The 16,016-nt window shown below is 33.6% G+C and overlaps 1 pseudogene; it reads right to left on the bottom strand.

Moving 5' to 3' along the window:
* Positions 1–10,072: 10,072 nt before the first annotated feature.
* Positions 10,073–10,416, bottom strand: LOC125926402 (60S acidic ribosomal protein P1-like; annotated as a pseudogene).
* Positions 10,417–16,016: the final 5,600 nt, after the last annotated feature.

The raw sequence follows: 16,016 nt of genomic DNA, 5'->3' as shown, positions 1-16,016 counted from the left end.
CAACACAGGGCTTGAATTCATGACCCTGATATCAATACCTGCACTGAGATCAAAAGCCAAACACTTAACCAACTGAGCCACCCAGGTGCTCTGTTTATTTCTTATATGGGACATACCACCCTCTGTATTGTGTGGTAATGACTGTCTATATATTTACAGAAAATACAGTTAGCAGTAGAGCACAAGACCTGTCAGTCTCTCTCTCTTCTCCATATTTCTGTTTTTATTTCTTTCCCACCCCAGAATGATAACACATTTTTCTCCATGTTTTCTCTCCTCTCATCACACTCGTTTGTTGGCTCTTTACGTCCCTAATATGATATTCTAGAATCCACGTGAATTTAAATTCCGTTAAAGTTAATAATTTGACAATACTTTTCACTGCTGTATCACTGATAGATAGGGAAATAATTTGATGTTGTAATAGTTGAATTGTTAAATAATAAATTAATAATCAAGGTAGATCCTAGACTTTTTCTTCTGTGGAGCTCTCCCTGCCTATCGTATCCAGTAACTTTAGGTACCATCTGTATGCTGGTGACTCTTTTCCACTCTTATGGACTTATTTTCTTACATATCTTAGCTATTGCAATATAACTTAAAAAAAACGAAGAATAACCTAGTTTCATACTATGGATATCTTTTCCATAGCCTGTATATTCCCAAATTGTTTGCTCTTGTTTAATTTTTGGAATATGGACTCCTCGTTTTGTATCCCAAATTTGTTGCAAATTTTTGCTCCTCTTCCTCATTTTTAGCAAAAATTCAGACTTCACTTCAGGTTCTGAAACTAAGCATCTCTTCAAAAGTTTCTCTTATTCTTTGGGTTTCAGTATCACATATTAACTTGGATAAGAATCTCAAATTATGTTCCATGGAACATTATCTATTGTCAATTCAGCCTCTCATTTTCCTTGCCCCAATGACTTACCCAACCCCATATTTAAAAAGAAAATTATATATATATATATATATATATATATATATATATATATATATATATAAATAATACAGTGGCCTACAATAAAATTCAATTTCTCTGTAACAGACCTTATTATTTTCCCCTCAGACCTGCTCCTCTGTCATCTGCTTTCTTAAATGTTTCCACTATAATGCTGCAGAACTGTATAATGTACAGTACAATTTTTATTTTATCATCTTGAATAAAAACACAGAATAAGGTAGGACACCAGACATGAGCCAACATCTCGTGAACATCAGCAATGCAATTCAGTCACCCATATTCTGAAATACATGTCCAAATCATATACCTTTGAATCATATTTGAGGTCTGATTTTTATTCCCTACTTATCAGACAACTGCCAAGCCGAAAAAAATTTTCCTGTGGATCAGGCAAGAGTATAGGACGTTATATGTATTAAAAAATAATGATAAAAAAATTACCAATAATGATAAAGGAAAAATATTTTTAAATATATGAAGGACTAAAAATCATTGAGCCTACACACATACACACACACACACACACACACACACATATAAATATCATATATGCTATTCCTAAATAAAAGCCTTGTTTTAAGATACATTCTTGTTTTTTTTTTAATTAACAAATTGATCATCTATCTGTATTTTTTCATAGGATTGCATATTATGGGTATAGCAAAATTAACTCATCTTGGTTAGTCATATTTATGGGTTTCTTTCATAGTTTTAGATGTGTAGCAACACAATTACCTTATTTTAGTTTCTGAAAGCATACCTTTGCACATGTAGTTTCCTTTGTCTGGAAAATTCTCTTCCCTGCTTTCTTTTTCCCTTTTCGTATCTCAGATGAAATGTCATTTCCTTAGGGAATATTTCTTTGATCTCATGGGTGAGGTTCCATTTTTAGGAGCCCCTCTCAGTCTTAACTCTTGCCATGCTCCTATTATCTTTGAAATGTTAGGCTAAATATAACTAACTCTTAATACTAATACTCTTAATACTAATTAGTGATTGATACTAAATCACTTCAGTATACTTTAGTGTAAATACTCTGCCACCATGTTCTTATAGCATCCTGTGTTTATTTTCATAATACTTTCACAGTTTATATCTAACCATCTGTATGAATAGTTGATTTTTTCTTACTAATCTGTAATCTTTATGAAGGCATATATTGGATCTATTTTGTTTATCATTTTATTCCCAGTGTGTAGTATAGGTCCTGATATAGATGCTCAATAATAGAATGAATGAGTGAATAAATTATTCAAAGAATATCATTGAAAATCTACTTCTGATTCCATTTGAAAGATTACTGAAAAAATATATTCCTAGACAAAACTGTTTCCTCAAGGGGTCTGTGTATTTACATTTTGATAGAACCTGCCAAACTTCCTGAAGAGTTATGTGTTTTACACGGTTGCTATGCCTGTTGCTAGTTAGCAGGGAATGATATTCTATCCAGGAGACATTAAGCTCAGAGCAAACATTATTCGAGATAATTGATTCAAAAGAGTTAAGAGATCATTGAAGCCTAGGTAGGGAGGCATAAGGCATAAAGGCCAAGTAAGACAGTAAATTGGAATGCTATCTGGGTGAACTCTCCTGGCCTAGTGAGGATGGCCCTTCCCAATCAGTGCATTCTAGGTTGTCTTCACTATGAACTGACACGAACTGACTGCTAATATATATTAATATATATAAATATATAATGTATATTATGTATGTAATATTATATATGTATATTATACATATTATGTATATGTATATAATATGTATACATATTATGTATATGTATATTATAATATACATATTATATATATATGCCTCTATCTCATTAGCATCATAAAATACCCCAAACTTCTCCCCCTACATACCTTTATTTAACCATTTTTCCATTCCAGAAACTTGGAAGTTATCTTAGACAATTTATGCATCATTTTTCTCCTCATTCAGTCTGTTGAAATTCTGTTTTAAACTTCAGAATACATCTTAAATCCAACAAGTGCTTTGATATGCATTTACATTACCATCAATGTTGCTGTTTTATTTTCCTCCAGTAGCCTAGATGTTCAACATTATATACAAATATGTAATATGTGAGAGAGGCCCCACAAAGGAAAGTAAAAGCACACCAAGTGTTAGGCTTGAATTGTGTTGTAATGACAACCCTGAAAATGAATTTGAAACGGAGTTTAACTCTTCCATAATAACTGAAAAAAAATAGTTGTTTTAAAATACCGAATACTGACATAATCAATAATCAAAATTGGATAACTTTAGTTAACTGTTAGCTGTTACTCATTCAACAAATATATACTAATAATCTATGAATCATTTAGTTTTGAAAAAAAAATTTAATGTTTATTTTTGAGAGAGACAGAGACAGAGCGTGAGTGGGGGAGGGGCAGAGAGAAAGGGAGACACAGAATCCGAAGCAGGCTCCAGGCTCTGAGCTTGAGCTTGTCAGCCCTACGTGGGGCTGGAACTCACGAACTGTGAGATCATGACCTGAGCCAAAGTCGAACACTCAACCGGCTGAGCCCCTCATGAAGTTACTTTTTTAATGGGAAGCGACAGATTATAAAATCATGAACAAGATAATTATTATATATAATATATAATATGGCAATAATAAAGCAAAGTATGTGAGTATGTGATCATGGAGTATATAATAAATAGGCAATATTCTTTTTTAATACATAGTCAATTTGTGGTTGTATGTACTACATACATAAAATATTAAATCTTGGCATTACACTAGCCAAATTTCATGTGCTCAATATCACATGAGGTTAGTGGATATTGGACATCCTGTATTGGATAGTACAGCTCTAGATTATGCTCAGATGGTTATGCAAGAATGTACATGATAGAAAAAGAGGATAATATTCCTTTAATAGCATGGTTTTCAGCCTTGGGTGCACAGTGGAATCACATTTGGGAGCTTTTAAAAAATCTCAATGTCCAGACTGCAATTCAGATCGATTAAATCTCTATCTCTCAGAAAGGGATATAAGCATTAATATTTCTCCCTGAGTTATTCTACTCTACGGCCAGCCAAGGGTAAGGACCCATATTACAATACATGACAATTTCAGAGGAAAACTATTAGAACAGGATATGCCATAGGTTCAAAAGCAAGCAGGTCTCCTTTTAGAAAAAAAAAAAAGGTATGATACCATTATCTTTTCAAAATAAACTAATGTTAATCAGTGTCTCATTCTTAGTGTACATTCTAAGCCCATTCACATCTTTGTTCACATATAACTTTCCAAAATCCAATGTAGTGCCCCCTATACTTTAGCTGGAGATTAACCAAACTCAGTTTAAGAAGTTGACATGATTAGATCTATGTTTCAGACAAAGTATTAGACATCAGTATGTACGATGAATTGCCAATGACGAGAGAAAAGTTGTAGGAAGATCAACTATAAGAGTGAGGGGATAAAATCAAGGGATTTAGGCTTATAAATGTTGCAGCAGAAAAAAAGAAGTATGAATTTACAAATGTTAGTCTTTTTTTTTTTTTAACAATTCATGCACTTTTTTTTAAAAAAAGCGACAACTCTTAACATGAAAGTTATTACCTACTGTTTCATTGTATATGTTTATGAAGGCTGGGGATTGATTTCATTTGTGTCCCCTGTGTTATGTTGAAGAGGGAGAGAATATGAGGAAATTGGACAAGTCAGAGATGTTTTGAAGATTATTTTGTTTTGTTTTTGTTTTGGGTTTTTTTTTTTTTTTTGAGTATAGATGACACAAAACATTATATTGGTTTCAGGTGTACAACTTAGTGATTTGACAAGTTTATACATTATGTTATGTTCACCACAATGATGGCTATCAGCTGGCCCATTACATCACTATTATATCACTGACCATATTCCTTATACTGTGCTTAAAAATTATCATTATTATTATTATTTTCATTTATTTTAGAGAGAGAGAGCATGAACAGGGGAGATGGGCAGAGACAGAGAGTGAGAGAGAGTCCTAAGCAGGCCTGATGCAGGGCTAGATACCATGACCCTGGGATAATGACCTGAGCCAAAATCAAGAGTTGGACGCTTAATCCACTGAGCCGCCCAGGTGCCCCAATACTGTGTTTTTTATTCCCGTAACTTACTCATTACATAAATGGAGGCCTATACCTCCCTCTCCCCTTCACCCATTTTTGCTCAATCCCCCTTGCCCCTTCTGGCAACCATGAGTTTGTTCTCTGTGTTTATAGTTCTGATTCTGCTTTTTGTTTGTTTATTCATTTTTTAGATTCCATTTGTGAATGGAACCATATGGCATTTGTCTTTCTCAGTCTGACTTGTTTCATTTAGTGTAATACTCTCTAGGTCTGTCCCTTTTGTCTCAGATGACACAATCTCATCCTTTTTTATGGCCATGTAGTATTCCATTGTGTATATATACCACAGTTTCTTTATCCATTCATCTATTGATGGAACTAAATTGTTTCTATGTCTTTGACTATTGTAAATAACACTGCAATAAACATAGGAGTGCATATATCTTTTAAGTTAAGATTTTTTAAGTTTGTTTGTTTGTTTGTTTGTTTGAGAGAAAGAGCATGTGAGTAGGGAAGGGGCAGAGAGAGAGGAAAGAGAGAGAACTCCAAGCAGGCTCTGCACTGTCAGTGCAGAGCTGGATGCAGGGCTCAAACTCACAAACCCCAAGATCATAACCTGGACCAAAAGCAGAGTCCCATGCTCAACTGACTGATCCACCCAGGCACCCCTGAATTAAGATTCTTAATTTCATTGGTAGAGAGGAGCATAATACCATGAACAAGAAATGAAATTCAAGAGGTTGTCAAGGGAAACATAATTGATCTTATTTTTTTTTTAGTTTATTAGTTTACCTGCAAGGCATCCAGAATAAAATGTATGAGGTTGATTTGAGCTAGAAATATAGATTAGTCTATACTCTATTGTTTGCCAAAGATATCTTCTCATTTTTAAGGCTTTGTAATTTTTGCTTATGAGCTTGATATCTAGCATGAAGCTTGGCATGCAGACTATTGTGGAACTTAACCAGCATGAATTACAAGGGAATTGTACGTATTAACATGACTTGGAAATGGAGTCAATGAAGAGCCCTTGATTCTCATCATTTGTACTAAGGTTTAAGGCAACTCAATAACTGTATCCATTAAAACATTTTGTATGGTAATTGATAATTTTGAGATATAATATTCATAAGAAAACCACATCATGAGCAAAGAGTGATGCTAAAGAAGGGAGAGAACATGAAAACAAACAAACTATTGTATAAATTCTACTTCAGAGTCAGGATTGGTCAGTGTATTGGTTTGCTAGAGCTACCATAACAAAGTACATAGGCTGGGAAGCTTAGACAGTAGAAATTGATTTTATCACAGTTGTGGAGGCTGGAAGTCTAAGATCAAGGTTTGGACAGATTGGTTCCTGGTGATACCTCTCTTCTTTGCTTGCAGATGGCCTCTTTCTGCCATCCTCATTACCTTATTTTAACTGAATTACCTTTTTAAAGATCATCCATAAAAATAGCCATATTCTGAAGTTACCAAGTGTTGGAGTTCCAATATATGAATTGTGGACCATGGGCATAATTTGGACTGTAAGAGTCCAGGAATTGGTTTATAACTTACATTGTTAATATGGGTCAAGAGTGGCAAATGACAGAGATAAGATAAATGAGACGGGGTAGCCTTGTTGCAGAAAGTGGCTTAGTTCATGGAAGTGGAAGAAATTTCTCCTTGGATGCCTGGGAATATTCGTAAGATATAAATAGAGAAATTAATCAGCTATATAAAGCCTAAAACTGCACTAAGACTTTTAGAAATGTATATACTTTTTGGCATTCCTAGAAACTTAAATTAAAAATAACCAGAGTACAAGACAATTTAGTAAAAAAAAATAAAATAAAATAAATTGACTCTGTAAACTCATTATCTTCATAATAGTAGCATAATAAATTAATAAAGGTTTTTTTTTTCAACATGAACACCTAGAAAACAATCTAAGCTATAACTTTGTAGAGAAGAAGTTCCAATTTTAATTAATTCCAAAAGTACACATAAATGTGAAAGGTGACAAATTTGGTTATATAAAACCCAAACACCTCCTGTTTTTCTCTTATTTACACAATTAAAGGCTGAAATATTTTCTGTATATTTAAAATAAAGATTCTTGACAATGGATTTTCCCCAGTTCTCTTCCAAGCAGAGACAGAGTTTGACATGTGAAACTCATTTGTCTACGTTATCTGTAAGCTGGAAGAATAGAGACTGAATTCAAACAAATAATATGTTGAACTTGCCAAAAGATATATTTTGAGAGATAGTGTATGCTTTATGGATTTAGAATTAAAGTAAGTGTCTTTATAATAAAGTAAGGCCTTCCTGAGGAACTCTGAGAGAACAAAACCAGTTCTCTGATTATTCTTTCACTTCCCTCTTACCTAGAGTTTGGTAATTCATCCCTTTATTAGGTGTATGAAAAAGTTTGTTTTTTGTTTGTGTGTGTGTGTGTGTCTGTGTGATCTGCTTATGTGACACTAATAGGTATATCGTTTTATGTAGGTATACATATATACTTATTAATGCACTTTTATAACTAATTTAGTTGTAATTTAGTTATATTTTGTAAAATATTTTATTGGGCCAAATATTGTAAGTGTATAAAAATGAAAATAACTCAGCAAATATAAGAGCAGAAGGCAAGCTAACTGAAAATAAATATGGAGAATTTGTGTTCAAAATTATCATAAGTTTTACTTTATGGACCTGAAGTAGTGTTGGACTTTGTTAGGGAAGTATAGAAAATTTTGTATAGTTTAGTATGAACCTGTGCATAATGCATAAAGCCCCCAGTTAGACTTATGGTGCCTGAAATTGCAGTATGGTGGGTCTAGGTGTTCTGGAAGCAGTAAGAATTTATTTCTGTCTTTACATTTTCTATGCCATGACAATTCCAAAGAAGTGGAAAACAAAAAGGACTAGTAATGGATCAGGATGTATAGAAATAGGACAAGGGGACAAAGAAAGGAGAATAAAAGGAAAGACTAGGGGAGGACACATAGAATACATGAGAGGAAGTAAAAAAAATGGACAAGGGAAAATAGAAGGAACAAGGAAGAAAGATGATAAAAGAAGATCATCATGTTATTGGGAGGGAGAGGAGGTATTATTGGGAGAAGAACAGATGAAAAGAAAGAAAACAGTAGGAAAAGGAGAGAAAAGAAAAAGAAAAGGAGAAATACATAGAAAAGAAACAGAAGTCTGAAGATGGAAAACAGTCATGATTTACAAATATTTTCTATTTTTATTCAAATAATATTCAAAATATTATATATTTTTAGTTTAATGAAACCTTACAAGGTATCTATAAAATATAATTTAATAACCAAATTGTATAAATAAAGTAAAAAAAATTAAGAAAGACATTAATATATGCCAAGGCCGGTTTTCTGATATAATGTAACATAGTCCTTGATTTATTTAGGATGGCAGTTTTTTTTGTTTTTTGTACACTACAACCTAATAATTAATAGCCGAAAATACTTCTGTATAGCTTCTTAGGTTTATAAACTTGTAACAATGCCTATTTTGCAAAAACTCTAATAATTGTTAAAGGAGAAACTAAAAATAATACTCTTAAAATTTTACTGAGAGATTACAAAATTTTCTCAATAGAAATAAAAATAGTTTAGGATGAACAAAAACAGTGTCTTTAAAAAATTGGGCATATAAAAAGTATGGAATTTCTTTGGTATAAGAACTTATAAAGGACACTAGGGAATTTGAGGTCTTTGGAAACTCTCAGGTGAGTCACACAAAGGAGGAATATATATGTTTTATGTCGTTAGTAAGTAAGAAATACACATTTTTCAGTTGTGGAAAGTATCTATGGTTCCCATACAATTTGAACTCTCTGAGAATAAAATAAAGAAGGATTTGTTATGTTTTATTTGTTCTCCTTGTTGACTGTGTTTGTGACTGCTTCTAAAATGATCGAATGGTCACCTAGCAAGTGTCTCTTCAGGCAGCACTTAGACAACCCACCTGGATGCCAACATATAGCCCAGATATTTTAAAAATAAAAATAAAAATAAACACATTAAATAATACCATGTGTCAGATAGAAGGAAGAAGAGCATTTTGGCTAGTTTATGATTAGAAATTCAACTAGCAGCTGGATATTTGGGTCATATTGTTGTGATCAAATAATTAACTGCAGAATGTACACATTTTCCTTCCAAAAGATTTTGTGTTTCTATGAAGGAGATGAACTGATAACAGTTAACAAATTTTTTGGCTACTTGTACCTGATAAATAAGTTATTTACTTCAATATTTTATAAACATGAATGATTCAAATTTAAATGGCTGCACTTTTAGTGTTTTCAAAAAATTTCACCTGATTTAAAGTTTCCCAACACTCCATTGAATCATAGACCTGCATTCTATATCTGATTTATCAGTGGCAATCTAAAGGACCAGAAATGTGCAATTATACTCAAGTTTACCCTATCTTTTTTTGAGTATAGTTTACACACGATGTTATGTTAGCTTCAGGTGTACAACATACTGATTCAACACATCTCTGTATACTACTCTATACTCACAACAAGTGCAGCTACCATCTGTCACCATACAATGATATTACAGTATCATTGACTATATTTCCCATGCTGTACCTTTTATTCCCATGACTTATTCATTCCATGACTGAGAGCCTCTATCTCCCACTCCCCTCTACCCATTTTGTCCATCCCTCCACCTCACTTCCCTCTGGCAACCATCAGTTTGTTCCCTGTATTTGTAAGTATGATTCTGCCTTTTGTTTGTTTATTCATTTATTTTATATTTTAGATTTCACAGTTGAGTGAAATCTTTACTTTTGAGTTATTGTGTGACTTGACTTTGTCTTTAATTATCATCAAAAATTTTGTTCATTTGCTTTCATAAGAACATACTTTCTTCTGTGGTACAGATATAAATCTTGAAAAATACATCAGCATTTTACATAATTATCTTGGAAAGATATTAAATGCTTATTAGTATTGCATTAGTACTGGCATTATTTTCTTTAGTTCAGCTTTTTATTGAACAGGTTCCAGAAGAGGTTTAGTCAAAAAGATCAAAGTACGTGTCATCAACAGACTCCTCTGATTCTTCTTTCTTTGCTTCCACTTCCTTCTTCTCAGCTGGGGCAGCAGTGGTGGAGGGAGCGGAATCTCCTGCTGGTGCAGCACCAGCTTCTGGGGCAGGTCCACCAGCGCCTACATTGCAGATGAGGCTCCGATGTTGACATTGGCTAGGGTCTTTGCCAACAAGCCTGGCCAGAAAGGTTCAACATTTACCCACGCTGCTTTAATGAGAACGTTGATCTTACCCTCCATAACTGTCACCTCATCTGACATGGAGGATGAAGGCCAAATAGATGCATTGAGCTCCAAGATGGAGACCATGACACCAGCAAGTGCTGAGTGGGCACTGCCAGGCACAGTGCTAATCACAGTGGGATGAAGTGTGGGTCTCAACCCAATGCGGCCTTATATTCCTTGGAAGGACCAAGCACCTTAGCAGCAGCTGAAGAAAGCTGCCATTAGCATTATTTTAAGAGCTAAACTGTAAAGAAAAATAATTTTTACATAAAATAAAAGAGCAATATTTTACGTGAAAAGCTTTTAAAGACTGTATGTCATCTAGGATAGTATAGACATTAAATTGATGACTGTTGCACTCGGTAACATAGTAGTAAATGTTAACTGGCTCTCAAAAATTAAAAAAAAAAAAAAAAAAAAGTAGACTTGACTTTAAACCAGTGTCCATAAATGTTCTTACCCTAGCAGATTTCCTGAAAATGGAGTTGGGGAAGAGAGGTGCATAATTGGTTCCAGTGAGCTGATACGAGCTAGCTTCAGTGGATCATTGCTTATATTGAAGTAATGTTTGGAAGACACAACATAAACTGTATATAATAGAGGATAATATTCATTAAATCAAGCAAAATATACTGGTTTCAAAATTACACTATTTTATTACAACTATAGATTTCAAAACTGATCATCAGTTAAGTAAATAACTCATTCTAATGTAATACTTCCTTCAATATATTCACTTTATATTTTATCGATAGACTCAATACTTGCCACTCTCCCTGGGTGTATCTGAGTGAACTATCAGTTCTGTAATTTATTTACCTGTCTCAACTGTATGTCAATCTTCCTATATAGTCTGAACAGATTTTTCTTGGCTGTTTTCCTTTAATTGTCCATGTTTATATGTATTTCTAAGGTATAAACAATGTGTTTCTAATGTGTACTTAATACACATATAGCTAATTTATATCCACTGTACACATATCTCTATTTATCCATACTCATACTAATATCTATGCTTATTCCATCTCCTCTGGTTTATCGATATCTAACCATTTGTTATAATAATGTAAATCTTTGTTTATAATTCACAATTTGAGCTAAATGACTTAAAAAATAATTGGACACATTTAATGTATAAATATGAATTGATTTCTACCAAAATACAAATATTAGCATTAGATTTATTTTTCTTGTTTTCATAAAGGGAAAAAGTTAAATACCATGAAGACTCTAGGCCCTTAACGTGGTTGGTCAGAGAATGCTAATGAAGTTAAAAGGAAAGTCAAGTTTCTGATGCAGAAGATTAATTGCCAAATCCACAGTTTAGTTTTTTGATGGTTACTTACATGGAGTTAAAGGTCTAGCTGAAGATAAAAATCCAAATATTTCTATCTTCTACCAATTGTATTCTTCGTAATTCCTTAATAATTTTAGATAAGTTTTAATAAAATATGAAAATAAAACAGGACAATATATATGAGGGCAAAAATAGAAGTCTACATTTCAGGCCAAGTAAAAAAGAAGAGGTAAAATAAAGGTTAAGACAGAAGAGTAACTATGATTAACCACTTTTGTTAAGACAAAAAAAAGGTTATATGTGTTTCTTTTAAAGGAAATTATCATTACATTTCCCAATTCAAAAATATAACTTCATGGTCTTAATTAGGGTAGATTTCCTTAGAAAACTTGTATTCAAGTATTTCCTTCGAATTAAATATTACCACATAATTATTTGTTTATATAAGTTTGTACTTAATAGTTTCAATTATATGTCATGGCAATGTTTTTCATACAATATTTATTATCTTAGTCCTAAAACTTGATAAACACCAGCAAAACCATACTACTTTTCCTCGGTAAGAAAGTGAGAAATGACATTTGCAGAGATGAAAATAATTTCCTATATCTCTAAAAAAGTTACTTTTCATTGTGATCAGAAATATTTCTAGTAAGCACCTTTGAGAAATATAAAAATGTTTTTTCCAGGTTATTCTCTTGCCCTTTGATGCCATGTATTTGGTATATAGCAATGAGAAGCTTATGGGACCTGTGAAAAACGCTAAGTTCAGTAATGTGTGCCTAATAATAAAATTGGAAGGCCTTTAGAAACACGTGAGGTTAAGACAGAATTGACTCCAAAGAACACTATGAAATACAGTGATAAATTTTCATCTTCCACTTTTATTTCTTCATGCTCCTTTGATTCTCTCTTCTCCATATAACTCTCTCTTTCTCTTATAGACTGCTGAAACATTACATGGGAATTCTGTTCTTCAATCAGATAATTCTTTCTGATTTTAGTATTGGCCATGGAGGGATTAGAACATGGTAGAAAGAGCCCTGAGCCTAGAAGTCATCCTGTACATCATGTGCACATTTAGAGGGACATTAAAAGTGATACAATACATAGGACAAATTTAGGACTGAAAGAAAAAATGGACACAAAATTGAGCAAACTCTGCAATTCTGGGTATGAGAGAAGAAAGCATACCCATTTTGTGGGGCAGTTGCTTAGTGCATAGCAACGTCATAAACCATTAACTACAACACCATACCATGAAGGATGGCCTCATGTAACAAGTGAAGCTCAACTGGCAGTAAACATCAGAGGATTCAATGAAATAATTTTGTGTCTTAAAAGGCCTTAGAATATGGTCACACAGAATCCAGGAACAGATGGTACTGTGTAGTGCAGGTTGGCAGAAAGTCCTTTCAAGGAATTGTATCAGTATATATCATGCCTCAAGTCAACTCAGTGGGTTTAAAGAAAAAATTTTGATTACTTGGAAGGATAGTAAGAAAATTGGCAAGGCTGTAGTTCAAAAACAACCAAAAATGCCTGGGAGGTTCTCTAGGTATGGATGAAGATCATTAAGTAATTTAAAAATAAACTCTAGGGAAGAATAACCAGTTGTAATCAGCAAGAACAACTATTTAGTTCTGATCTTAGAGAATGGAATAAAAACTATTTAACCTACAGTTGTAAGACAAAATATATGACCCTAGGTAAAATTTGAGTATCTGTTAATATTGAATAATTGCAATATTTGGGTAATATTTTTACTTAAAATTTTATTGTTTGATTCAAAATTAACTGTGTCTTTTTGTGCCTATGTGTGGAAAATCTAGTGATCTTAATTTAATGACAGCTGCATGTGAGAGCTAGCCTTGTGCATCGCACCAGGCCTGAATCTGCAAGAGAAGACAACTTTAGAGAGAAGAATGTAGGTAGAGGTTGGGAGACAAACAGTCCCAGGTATCTGTATGGCATAAGTCTATATCTGAAACCAATTTCCTTAAACTGTTAATTTTTAATAATGACATGAGACAGACTAATCCCTTGATTTGTGTAGAGCATTGCCATATATGTAGCCCACCACGAATTATAATTTCTAGTCTGTGGCATTCAGTGAAGGGTAACCTGCCATAATATTTGAAGTTTATACATCTGAAAGACAAGCAGACATTTTTATTTTTATGTCTATTTTTTATTATCTTTTTAAGTTTTTATTTATTTTGAGAGAGTGCAAGCAGGGGTAGGGGCAAAGATAGAGGGGGACAGAGGATCTGAAGCAGGCTCCACACTGACAGCAGAGAGCCCAATGCGGGGCTCAAATTCATGAACCGTGAGATCAGGACCTGAGCCAAAGTCAGGCTCTTAATTGACTGAGCCACCCAGGTCCCCCAAGCAGACTTTTTTTTTTTTTTAATAAATTCCAGTTTGAACTGTAATTTGACTTTACGATAGCACTCATTTCATTTTCATTATTAACTTTTAAGTTCTGGAAGAGTTAAGCCTTCTTTATTTGTCTAAGAAATGAATTATGTCACTCCAAATGATTGTGTCCCATGATGGATGAATGGATAAAGAAAATGTAACACACACACACACACACACACTGGAATAGTATTCAGCCATATAAAAGAAGGAAATCCTGTCATTTGTGACAACATGTATGATCCTTAGGATATTATGCTAAGTGAAATGTCAGGCAGAGAAAGACAAATACTATATGATCTCATTTATATGTAGATTCCCAAAAAGCCAAACTCATAGAAATAGAGAGTAGGGACACCTCAATGGGTGATCTCAATGATCATGACATGGAGCCCCATGTCAGGCTCCACACTGAGCATGAAGCCTGCTTAAGATTCTCTCTCTCCCTCTCTGCCTCTCCCCCTCTCCCTCTCCCTCTCCCTCTGCCCTTCCCCAACTCGTGCTCTCTTGCTCTCTCTCAAAAAATAGATAAAATATAATTAATCACATACCATACCATACCATACCATACCATAAATATGGAGAGTAGAATGGTGGTTGCCAGAGCTGGAAGGTAGGAAAAACGGGGAAATGTTGCTCAAATTGTATGAACTTCCATTTATAAGGCAAAAAAAGTTCTGGAGTACCTAAATACACAGAATCATGACTATCGTTAACATGCTGTGTTATGTATTCTGTACTTGCTAAGACTGTATCCTAAATGTTCTTACTGCAAAAAAATAAAGTAGTTATATTAGGTAATAGATGAGTTAACTTTTTGTGGTAATCATTTCACAATGTATGTGTGTATCAAATTATCATGTACATCTCAAATTTATACAGTGTTGTATGTAAATTATATCTCAATAACACTAGAGTGAAGAAAAGAATGAATACTAAAAACAAATATCTGAACTGTAACCTAGATCTTGGTAGCACATTCTGAATTCTTCATGTCCCCATTCAGGAAGCATAGTGTATAATTCCTTTTTCAGAAGGGTTGGCTAGAAGAGGGGAATTGGGACATAAACTTATATTTATTGCCTGAGATTTTTACTTTATCAGTCTCTAATAGTAGCCATTACTCTGCTAATAACATAGTTGTACAGTTGAGGCTGAAATTTTATTTCCTGGGAATTTATGGTTTGTAGTGTTAATATCCAAGCTTATGAAACCTATATACTATGCCCTGAAGCTCATGAGTTTGGGGTATAAGGCAGTGCTTTGTCCTGGTCATATCTTAAATGGGGATGGAATTGACAGTGGCTATACCTAGTAATGTGCAGTTTTCTGGTGAAATTACTTTTTATTTAATTACTCGTCCCTGCCTCTTTACTACATTTTAATACCAAGAACAAAATGAGGTCCCAAGGCCAATTCCCAAAGGGTAATATTTTTATTAATATAGAAAACAATCCTGGTAATTGTCAGAGTTATGGGGTCTAGGAGAGAAGTTTTGACTGCTTGCTTTTCCTTGTATGTATTTCAGGAGGTGTTAAATTAGAAGATTCTATATTTCCTTTTAAAAATCATATGTAATTGGTAGGAAAACATTAAGTGACAGCTTAAGAGAAAAGTCCGTTCTCTTTAGAGCATGGGTGAATGAGAGCTCATTGAGATAGAAGGTGTCTTAAATGTCACTTCAGGGAGTGACCTGCTTCAGGTCATAGAGGACATATGACCCTTGCTGGCCGCTAGTACCAGAACACTAAGAAAGAAGACATAAATTATAGAATGAGACCATGAAGGCAGATTCTTTGTTCACATCTCCTTGGAAGCATTTCTAGTTCTTTTTAATAGAATATAGATTCTTATGATAATATAAAGATTTATTGTTTCTAAACAAGAAAGATCTATAGCAAAGTCTGCGTTGAACAAGAGCTTTCATTATGAAACTTTTATAAAACTATACCCTGGCACAAGGGTT

Source organism: Panthera uncia, chromosome D4 (genome assembly GCF_023721935.1).
Source record: "Panthera uncia isolate 11264 chromosome D4, Puncia_PCG_1.0, whole genome shotgun sequence".
In the NCBI taxonomy this organism is placed as follows: domain Eukaryota; kingdom Metazoa; phylum Chordata; class Mammalia; order Carnivora; family Felidae; genus Panthera; species Panthera uncia.
Note: the sequence above shows the minus strand (reverse complement) of the source record. Positions and strands in the feature narration are given on the sequence as shown.